Source organism: Protopterus annectens, chromosome 1.part1 (genome assembly GCF_019279795.1).
Source record: "Protopterus annectens isolate FY-2018-M chromosome 1.part1, PAN1.0, whole genome shotgun sequence".
NCBI classification, from domain to species: domain Eukaryota; kingdom Metazoa; phylum Chordata; order Ceratodontiformes; family Protopteridae; genus Protopterus; species Protopterus annectens.
The window spans coordinates 1,108,336,421-1,108,346,420 of NC_056726.1; positions in this window are offsets into that span (position 1 = coordinate 1,108,336,421).

Here is a 10,000-nt window from a genome sequence, read left to right on the forward strand (position 1 = left end):
TGCTAGAATAGCTTAGAAACTTGCTAGGATATTTTTTTTTACAATGGTGTGTATTTTATGAAGGATATGAAGTCTGTAACTGAAATGTATGCCATTATTTAATTACTCCAATCTTGAATGATTTGCCAGAAAACCACACATTTTATAAGAAACAAACCAAAAAATTATGACTAAAAAGATATGAACATTGTGCAAAAAATGTGGACAGTTGAGAGGTATGGATATATTATATATCTGGTGAGTTTTGACCTTATGTTACAACTGTTGTGCTCATGAATGAATTAAAACAGGTGTTTACTGGATAATGGCATTTCTGCTAAGGATTTACAGAGCTCCAACAGGTCAGCCTTGCAAAAAATTATTGTTTAAGAATGTATCTCACACCATTTCTGAGATATGCCGCAACATTTTGTAGGGATGGATTTCTAAAACTAGATTTCTCCAAATTTTACAGAACCGAGACATATCACAAATAAAAGAAACAATTATCACTCCTTGATAAATACAGCAGTAGCTGAACTGCATCCTGCATGATTTTACAAACTTGTTAGCTAACTTTATGAGCCCTATACTTCATAGGTTCATAGATTAGTACTAGGCTAACTGCCCTTGCAAGACATTTTTAAGCCTAGTCAATTATCCCTTGTGAGACTCAAACTCTGCACCTTATGTTTGTAAGTTAAACACCTTAACCATTAGGCCACCCTCTCAACTGCTGTCCATTTTTGATATTTATAAGCATGTTTAACTTACTTGTAATTAGTGGAGTAGCATATTTGTCTATTTTGAAGGATCCATTTGAATGACTTCAACATTCATGTGATGGGAAGTGATCAGACCGAGGTTAGTTATTTTGTAAGTGAGCTGGTGTACAAAGACTGTCTCTAGCACCTAGGCCTTAAAGCACATTATTATTTGTATTATACAACATCTTTTTCTAGGATAAACTAGATTGCAAACATTGTTAAAATTTAAACAATATAATTCTTATTAATGGGACCAACAAAATTATTTTGTATTAGAGATATAAATGTAAAATGAAAAAAATGACAATATATTCAACTTGAGAAATTAGGGTATATCTATTGTTACAGAACTGGTGGGGATAAATGTGAAGTTTCAAGACAGACAATATCACTTGATATATAGTTAACATTTGTAAACCAGGAAAGTCCAACTTGGATCAAAGCCAATTTTCAGCAGAGGCCTGAGGAGAAACACTCCAGATGCATGTCTTTGAAAGTGGGAGGAAACCAGAGCACCCAGAAGGAACCCACAAGAATGCAGGGAGGACATGCAGACTCCACAAAGAAGACACCCCAGCCAAGAATTAAACCAGAGAACCTCTTGCTCTGATGCTACCGCTGGACCGCTTACATTGTCATCAAGAAAAAGTCATCATGCTTTGGTTCACTTTCTGCACAAAAGTAGAAAATCTCAGAGTAAGTGTTCTTTGCTCGTTAAGTCCCAGCAGGTAAGGACGAGTCCCTTTTGGGAGTTGTTTTATGCTATGAGTGGGAAATGTTTCAGATGCAGTAACTTTAATGTTAGGTACTTGAAAGCAAATTATTTCTGTCTGAGGTGGGCAGCAACTGTGTTATTTGCATGGTTAAAGAGCGATGGTCTTAAAAGCTGAATAAAAAAAGCAAATCTATACACTGAACTACAAAGGTATTGCCTTTAAAAAGAAATGTGTGAGTGGAAGAAGGTATTCACATCTTGCTATAGCAATAGTGACACAATTGCTTTTTGAACTTTTGGTATTAAATGCTTAAGGAGTTTTTATGCATAGTTTAATGTAAAGGGATAATCAAAGTTTAGTCCTTAACACTGATAGCTGTATCTACTTGAGTTATTTTTATGCCTGCTGCTTCTTTACTAAGCAGGAGATCTTGATACATCTGTTTATGGGACAAAAAACAATTGTAGTTCAGACATGAATGAATAACAAATAAATTATTTCATAAGATGCCAGGTTAGAAAAACACAGACACACACACACAGACCCATGCATGCACACACACACACACACACACACACACACACACACACACACACACACACACACACACACACACACACACACACACACACACACACACACATTAAATCCCTCTTGGTATCACCTTTGAATTTGTGGAATAATTTTGGCCCATTCCAAAAGGTTAGTTCATTTTCTGAGAGGGCAATTTGTAGTCCTGGCAAAGTATTTCATTTATGAAGAGCGATAAAAGAATGAGATTTAAGACCGGCGCTTGTGTGCCCCCTCCCGTTAACGATTTGTTTAGTCTCATCCTACCATTGAAAGTGTAGCCCTTTAAATACACATAAAAACATTTCCAGGCTGTTTCCCAAATTTACATCTAACTGCTCTGTCTGTGCCTGTGACTCAGCAGGTAGCAGGTTCACATTTGGCTCTAGAAAGACAGACAGCTGTGTGTTCTATTCCCATCCCAGATGATTAATTAGGTTATTTTTAACATTACTGCTACAGTAATGCAGAGTTAGGGGATGCTGCACTCCTAAACATCCAGTCCTTCAGATGAGATGTTAAATCAAGGCCCCATCTGCCTGAGCTGGTGGTAGCTTACACTAAAGTGAAAGACCCCATGACAAGTTATCGGAAAGAATGGAGGAATTTCCCCAGTGCCCTGGCCAAATTTTTTTCAGTCAGTACAAATACCACTAATTAACTTGGTCAACAAATAATAAATTATTTAATACGTTCTTTTAACTTAGAAAGATTATCTTTTGGTCAACCATTTCTAGGGTGCTTCTAAGATAAACAGATGGCAATATGGCAAGAAGGGCTTTTCCCTTACGTGCAAACTAATATTAACACTGTAAAGTCTTTATGCTACAGCCATGGACAAGAACATCAGAAATAGAGGAATAACTGACTAGTTGCTCATGCACAACTTTCTCCAGTATTTTTTTTTGCAATCAGCCTGAGATTTCATATAGGTCTATAGTCATTTACTTCACTGGACAAAGTGAGAGTAAAACTGTGAATGTTCACTCAAGTTTTAGGACAGAAGTGCCTGTGTCTAATGTAAGTGAAAGACTAATAATATGGACTGGAATTCTAATAACTACAGAAGCTACTGCTTTTACAAAAGACATCTTCATTTCACCTGCAGGAAGTTTCTTTTTAATCTGCAGCTACTTTTATCGATCGTGTGACACTTTTATGGAAGCTGCTCTATAGCAGAATGCATTTCTTACCCAAGTCTTCAACTTTTTAGACTGAGGTGCATGTTTAGTATCTAATGCTGTAGGTACTGTAGGAGAAATTATGTCTGCAATGTAGTTATTGAAATGAATCCTCCATCTAATATCTCTGGAGTTACCGGATGTAATATATGAAGTTTTAGATGGAGCTGCATAAGCTGAAGTTGCAATATCTTTAACTTTATTCCATAAATCTGTTTGGTGATCTGCTACAACTTTTCTTCATAAGTATTCTGATTTTGCACCATTTGTCATTGGTCTGTAGTAATTTCTTTACTTAAAAATTAAATTAAAAGGTTAGGCTCATTTGATTTCTTCAACCTTGTTACACGTATCATACTTTTTCAATTTTAATTTTGAAGCCATTGCTATGGGGGCTACCATTGATAAAAACAAGACAGACATTTGTATCACTGTATGGACCTTGTGTTAAGATCTAATTTTGTATTTTTTGAAGGTTAATATTTTAAGCAGTTGAAAGAGGTTGCCATGGGAGCTGTGTTTGCAAATCTGGTTTTATGGTCCTGGGAGAGCAGATTTGTGTTTAAATCCCCTTTCTTGCCCGAAATCCAGTTGTAACTTAGGACAATATTTTTATTTTGTAGAAAGGGGATGTCAAAGAATTGGAAGCCTTTATAGCCTATATTGATTGCACCACTAACTTTTTGGAGCATAGACACCGACTTAATTTGGCTTCCATATCTTTCCTTGATGTTTTAGTCATTAAAAATACTGATAGCAGTAACTCTGAATCAACCATTTTTAGGAAGGAGACTTACTGCAATAACTTTCTCTATTATGATAGTCAACATCCATTTTGGCAGAAGAAAAATCTTGTGAGGGGGCAGTTGATTAAGCTGAGCAGGCTTATTTCTGGTAACCAAGTTTTTGACAGTGAGAACATAATTCTATGTGACATTTGACCCTATGACCCATACCATATAAATTTACCTAACACTATGGATGTACAATTTCCCACAGTTTCTCCAGCCAGCTTGGGTGACATGGGCATCTTGAGACAGTGTAGTAACTGCCTCAGTCTCATGTTCGCCAACAACCCTCTGTTGCTAGACAACACAAACCCAACATGTGAGAGAACTTTGAATCCAGTCAGTACATATGACAATGAGTGGGTTGTCAGCATGGACATCTCACCTCCTACTCCACCCAAATCCACATGACACATACCTACATATGTGGAGGTCCTCACCAGAAACATACTTAAACACGAGGGGCGTCCCAAACATAAGCACACTACACATAATACTTCCTCTAGATAACACAATACACATAATAGTGCACATACCAGTGTCTCACCTGTCAAGCCCTTAAGGCAAAACACAAAACCAAACATATTAGTCATAGGTGATTCCATCGTGAGACACACAGATGTCCCTCTCACCATGCTGGATAAGGAAAAGGTCATGGTCAGCTGTCTGTCAGGTGCCAGGATACGCCATATAACACATGCACTCAAGTCTCTCAACAACAGGTACTGTTATGACTTTGTCATAGTCCATGTTGGTGTGAATGATTTGAGATGTACCTCTCTGGACTATATGAAGAAATACATGACTGAGCTATCAGTATATGTGTCTCAGGAGGGCATGTCCCTAGCCTTAAGCATCATTTTACCTTCACCTAGGATGTTGCTTCAGTACAAACAGAAAATGATTGACTTCAATAATTGGCTTAGTTTCTGGTGTCATTACAAGGGGATACAGTATCTGTCAGCCTGTGATGACATGATCAAGAGACCTTGATTCTTTGCCAGAGATGGTCTTCACCTGTCACCCCTAGGATTTTGGCTACTGGCTAAGGCCCTGCCACCCCCACACTGCCTTTTTTATGCAGTGTCTCAAGAACAAAATTCCTGATGTAAGAACTCCATCTAAGAACAACCTTAAGGTTTTGTTGCTAAACTCTAGAAGTCTTAACATGAAACTGCATTCACTGGAAGCAGTCCTCACCTTGGAAGACATAGACATTTGTGTAGTCACAGAGACCTGGTTCAAGGCTGTGGAGAGCACCCAAGCCATATTGGGCTACACCTCCTTCTAAATGTTCAGACCATAAACCGAAGGTGTGAAAACTAAAGGAGGTGGTGTATAAATATTCATTAAAGATAAATACACCTCCAGATTGGTTAGACAGTATGATTCCCTGGATATACATCAGGTGCAATTAACTGTTGATAGGGCACCTATTCAAGTCATTGCCAGCTACAGGGCCCCGTCCATGAATCAGGACACCTACTCTGCCTATTTGGATCTACTTGAGTCTATCAAGATACAACCAAACACCATGGATTTGGGTGACTTTAACTACCTATCCATTGTCTGGGTAAATTACTCATGCAGAAACCCACTTGCCCAAAGGTTCCTCAACTACATTAACTCCAGTCCCCTGGACCAGCTAGTTGAAACCCCCACAAGGGGTGCCAACATCCTGGATCCAGTGCTTACCAATATGGGGACAACTGTAGCACCCTCATTGTGAGGACTTCCCTAGTGAGATCCGACCATAAATCAGTCTCATTCAAAGTTACTATTGCACCTGACCCCCCCCCCACCCCCGTAGCACAAACTAAACTAGAAAACTTCTCCATAGCAGATTATAACCTCTTACGGGATGGTATAAATAGCTTCACTGCATCTCCTCCCTCAGATGGAACTGGCAACTATGCCAAGTTCTACACAAATGCTTTATACAAATACCTGAACAACTGCATTGACTCAGTCATACCTGATAGGATCAAAATAAGCTCCTCAAGGAAGAGCAAACCTGTCTGGTGGACAACTGCCATTAACAGGTTTTACAATAAAAGGAAGAAATTGCTCTCTAAGAGTAAGAGGGAGCGAGCCCCAAACTGGAAACACTCCCTCCTCAGCTTAAACAAGTAAATAAGACTCCTTGTGAAGTTCTCCAAAGCTAACTATGAATACAAATTAGCTTCCTCAACTAAGGACAACCATAAGGCATTCTTTAGTTACATCAATAACCTATAAGGAAAAGCTCAGATTTGTACTGAACTGGAAGTTAATGATACCACATATACCAAGCCAGTGGACATTGCTAACCTGTTAGCTGACATGTTCTGTAAAACTTCACTCCCCTTTCCCCTGCCACACTTACCCTAAGACATCCATATCACCTGTCCTGTATTTCTAAAGATCAGGTCATGAACACCCTCTCTAAGGTCAAAAATACAGCATCCATGGGGCCCAATAGCATCCCAGGCTGCATCCTACATGGTCTCAAACAAGAATTAGCAACTCCATTGTGTAATCTTTTCAGTCATAGTCTAAACATTGGCTTCATGTCAGCTGAATGGAAAAAGGACACCGGTATCCCCTTGTATAAAAGTGACGTTTACACTGACCCCGGGAACTATACACCTATTAGCCTGACTAGCCTTATCTGCAAGGCCATGGAACACATTATTGTGGACCTCATCAACGAAATATAGGTAACCTCCCGACACTTCACCCTACTCAATTTGGATTTGTAAAAGGGAGATCAAGCCTGTGTAGAATATGAACAGCCAAAGCATGCATTTGAGGGAATTGAGTATGTGACAGTCTGTACGTATTAAGGTGTACGGTATACTGTGAACTTTGAATGAACTCTGAGCAACGAGAAAATACTGAAAAACAAGAGTCTGCTTGAAAGCAGGAAATGTGCCTTTTATGTAAGTATATCCGATTTTCTTTCTCTGCCTAGAGATATGATGATGTGAATTGCCTCATGTTTACAGTAAACCTTTAATTGGTTAATTGCCCTGTATAATGGTCTAATTGGTTCATTTTTATATTTTTGTACTGTCAGCAATATCACCAGTATATAAGCTTTATTCCTTTGTTCTGGGAGTCTCCCTGGTGCTTTCCATGAGGCTCCCACATGTGTGTACTGTAGATAATAAAAACACTGAAAGAGAGAAAGAACTGTATTTGTCTTCATTTCCAAAGTATTGTGTAATGTAACACCTGTTAAACCTGGTGGACTTCTTTGAGACAGTCACCAAGGCCCTTGATGAGGGGAAATCTGTGCATGCAGCCTACCTACACTTAGCCAAGGCTTTTGACACTATCCCCCACTCAGGCATAATTGACAAACTCACCCAGCTAGGTATCAGCCCGTACATCATTAGATGGTTTGTTAACTGCCTCACTGACAGAACCCATATAGTCAAAATAAGGGAATTCACCTCCAACAGCAGACCTGTAACCAGTGGTGTTCCACAGGCATCAGTCCTGGGACCTCGACTGTTTGGAATCTATTTCTCCAAAGTGTACGCTAAAACTACAGGTCTGGGGCTGACAAAGTTTTCTGATGACAAACAGGAGCTGTCATAGAATCTGCAAATGATGTCAACATCCTGCAAGAGGGTCTTACACAAACAAATGACTGGTGCCAAAATCATGACCTTAAACTCAATGCAAATAAATTTATTATCATTCCTTTTGGCAAAAGTGATGTTCCTGCTGACTACTACAACAATAACAACACCCTAAGTATGCACTCTGTGGTGAGAGATCTTGGGCATACAGCTTGACAGCAATCTTACCTTTGATCACCATGTCTACACAGTGGTAAGAAGGCATAAGTAAGGACATTGCCTTCAGAAAACAAGGAAGTTCTAACTCATCGCTCATCAGGCCAATAATGAATTACCGTTACCCTTTTGGTATATACCTTCCCAACCACCTGCAGTAATTGGAGATATCACAAAGGTTCCTCACAAGAAAAATTCAAGGTCTTCAGCATCTGGCCTCTGACAATCATCTGAAATCACTGTCACTTTATTCTGTTTCATACAGACTACTCAGAGCTGATCTCTTTCTTGCATATAAGGCAACCTTTGACCCTGCTTTCTTGGAAATGCTGTATATCCATAAGTCAAATGGCACACAGGCTACTCACTCTAATGGCCTTAACCTGGTATATGACATTAATAGAACCTATTAGAGGGAAAAATTTGTCTGCCAGAGGTTGCCACACCTTTGGAACAGACTCCCACTTCATGTCAAGCAGAGCACCTCACTGGCCGTCTTCAAACTCAATCTGGATGATTGGGATGGGTAACCGTAAATTCACCCCAGGGGTTCCACGTATGTCCCTCTTGAACAGAGATGACAGGTGCTGATCAAGGAAATAAGGATAAAACTTGGCTAGGCTTGTAAGGGCCCTAGGGTCATTAGCCTAGTAACCTCCTATGATACTATGATCCTACGTTTATAGACCAAGGCTACTCCCAAGACATGTTGTTGAATTTAAGTGAGTGGGTGAAAAGTCAGAGGCATGTACGCTACAAGGTCTTGTTGTGTTATGGGGAGAGCACAGTAAAAGGGAGAACCAGCAGTGACGCCAACCAGTCTAGGGCCATGGTGTTAAGTTATAATAGGACATACCTTCCTTAATGAAGATTATTAGTTCCCACTGAAACACCATTTTTGGTGCATTTGATCTTATGATCGAACTGGGGCCAAACCCTAGGTTTGATTATAAAAACAGTTTTACCTTAACTCATTTACTCCAATGGAGCTCAGGAAGTTTGCACTGTAACCTACAATGGGCGGACCCTAAGCCTTCTGACAGAATCAAATTATGTCCTGACATTTCAAACCAAATGTTCATATCTCTGGAACCACAGGGGGTATGAAAGAAGTATAAATGGCAAGCCCTTCAGCACAAACTATTTTACAGTGGTAGTATTCTTTCCATTCTAGGTTTTAAATTGAATTGTATAAGTCACAGTAAACACAGTGACTATTACATTTGTAATATTTTGTAAACAACTTACAATGTCTCAGCAACCACTCAAGTTACACACATACTGTCAGCAGCATTTTATTCATCTAGCTGAGAGCTTTCATATGAGGCTAAGGGTTTCTGTCTGTGTTACTTGATTATTGAGATATTTAGAAAACTGTGAACATTACATCTATATAAATTAATATCGTAAAAACAACAGTTAATACCGCTTTACTTGCACTAGACAGACGCCAGATATTAACACAGCTGAGTGTGCCTTTGCATAAGCTTTAATATGAAATCTTTTAAAACCTTATACATAGCATGGTTTTGGAGTTATTGATGCAAATATGAACGAGCAACAGTTGACACCTACAGGCATCAGTAGGAGTTAACTGCAGATGCACCTGGAGGTGTAACTTGGATGTAAAGAGTTAAAGACCATACTTGAAATAAGGGGTACAGAATCTACAAAGAAATTGGGTATGAGGCTCTGTGGGGCATGCAAACGATGTAGATTTATATGACAAGGTACCCACTTTTTGGTAGCTGGCTTTTCAAGAGTGATTTCACATATGAGGAGTTATGACTGGAATACCAAAGGGGTAGTGTATTTGGGCCTTTGCACCACCTGTTCCACATTTTACACAGGTAATTCCAAGGGACCCCTTAGGATAAGGATTAACCGGCACATTTAAACTATCCATATGAACGACAGTAGAAATGCGCTATACAAAGATTATATGGTCTGTACTGACTTTAGAAAATTTTCTTTTTGTGTACTGGAAAAGGTTCCCCCCTAATTAGGAAATGTGAACGAGGGCTTTCCATGGAGGAAAGGGAACTTTATTGGCAGATTATTCATAATGCTGTAAATACCCCAGTTATTAATCATGTTATTTCTACAGGATGTGTTTTGAGGAAGAATTCTCTAACTTTATGAAATGTTTTTATTAACAATGTTGTTTATTGCTTTTATTACAGTTAATATTAAACTATTGAACTAGGTAGTTTT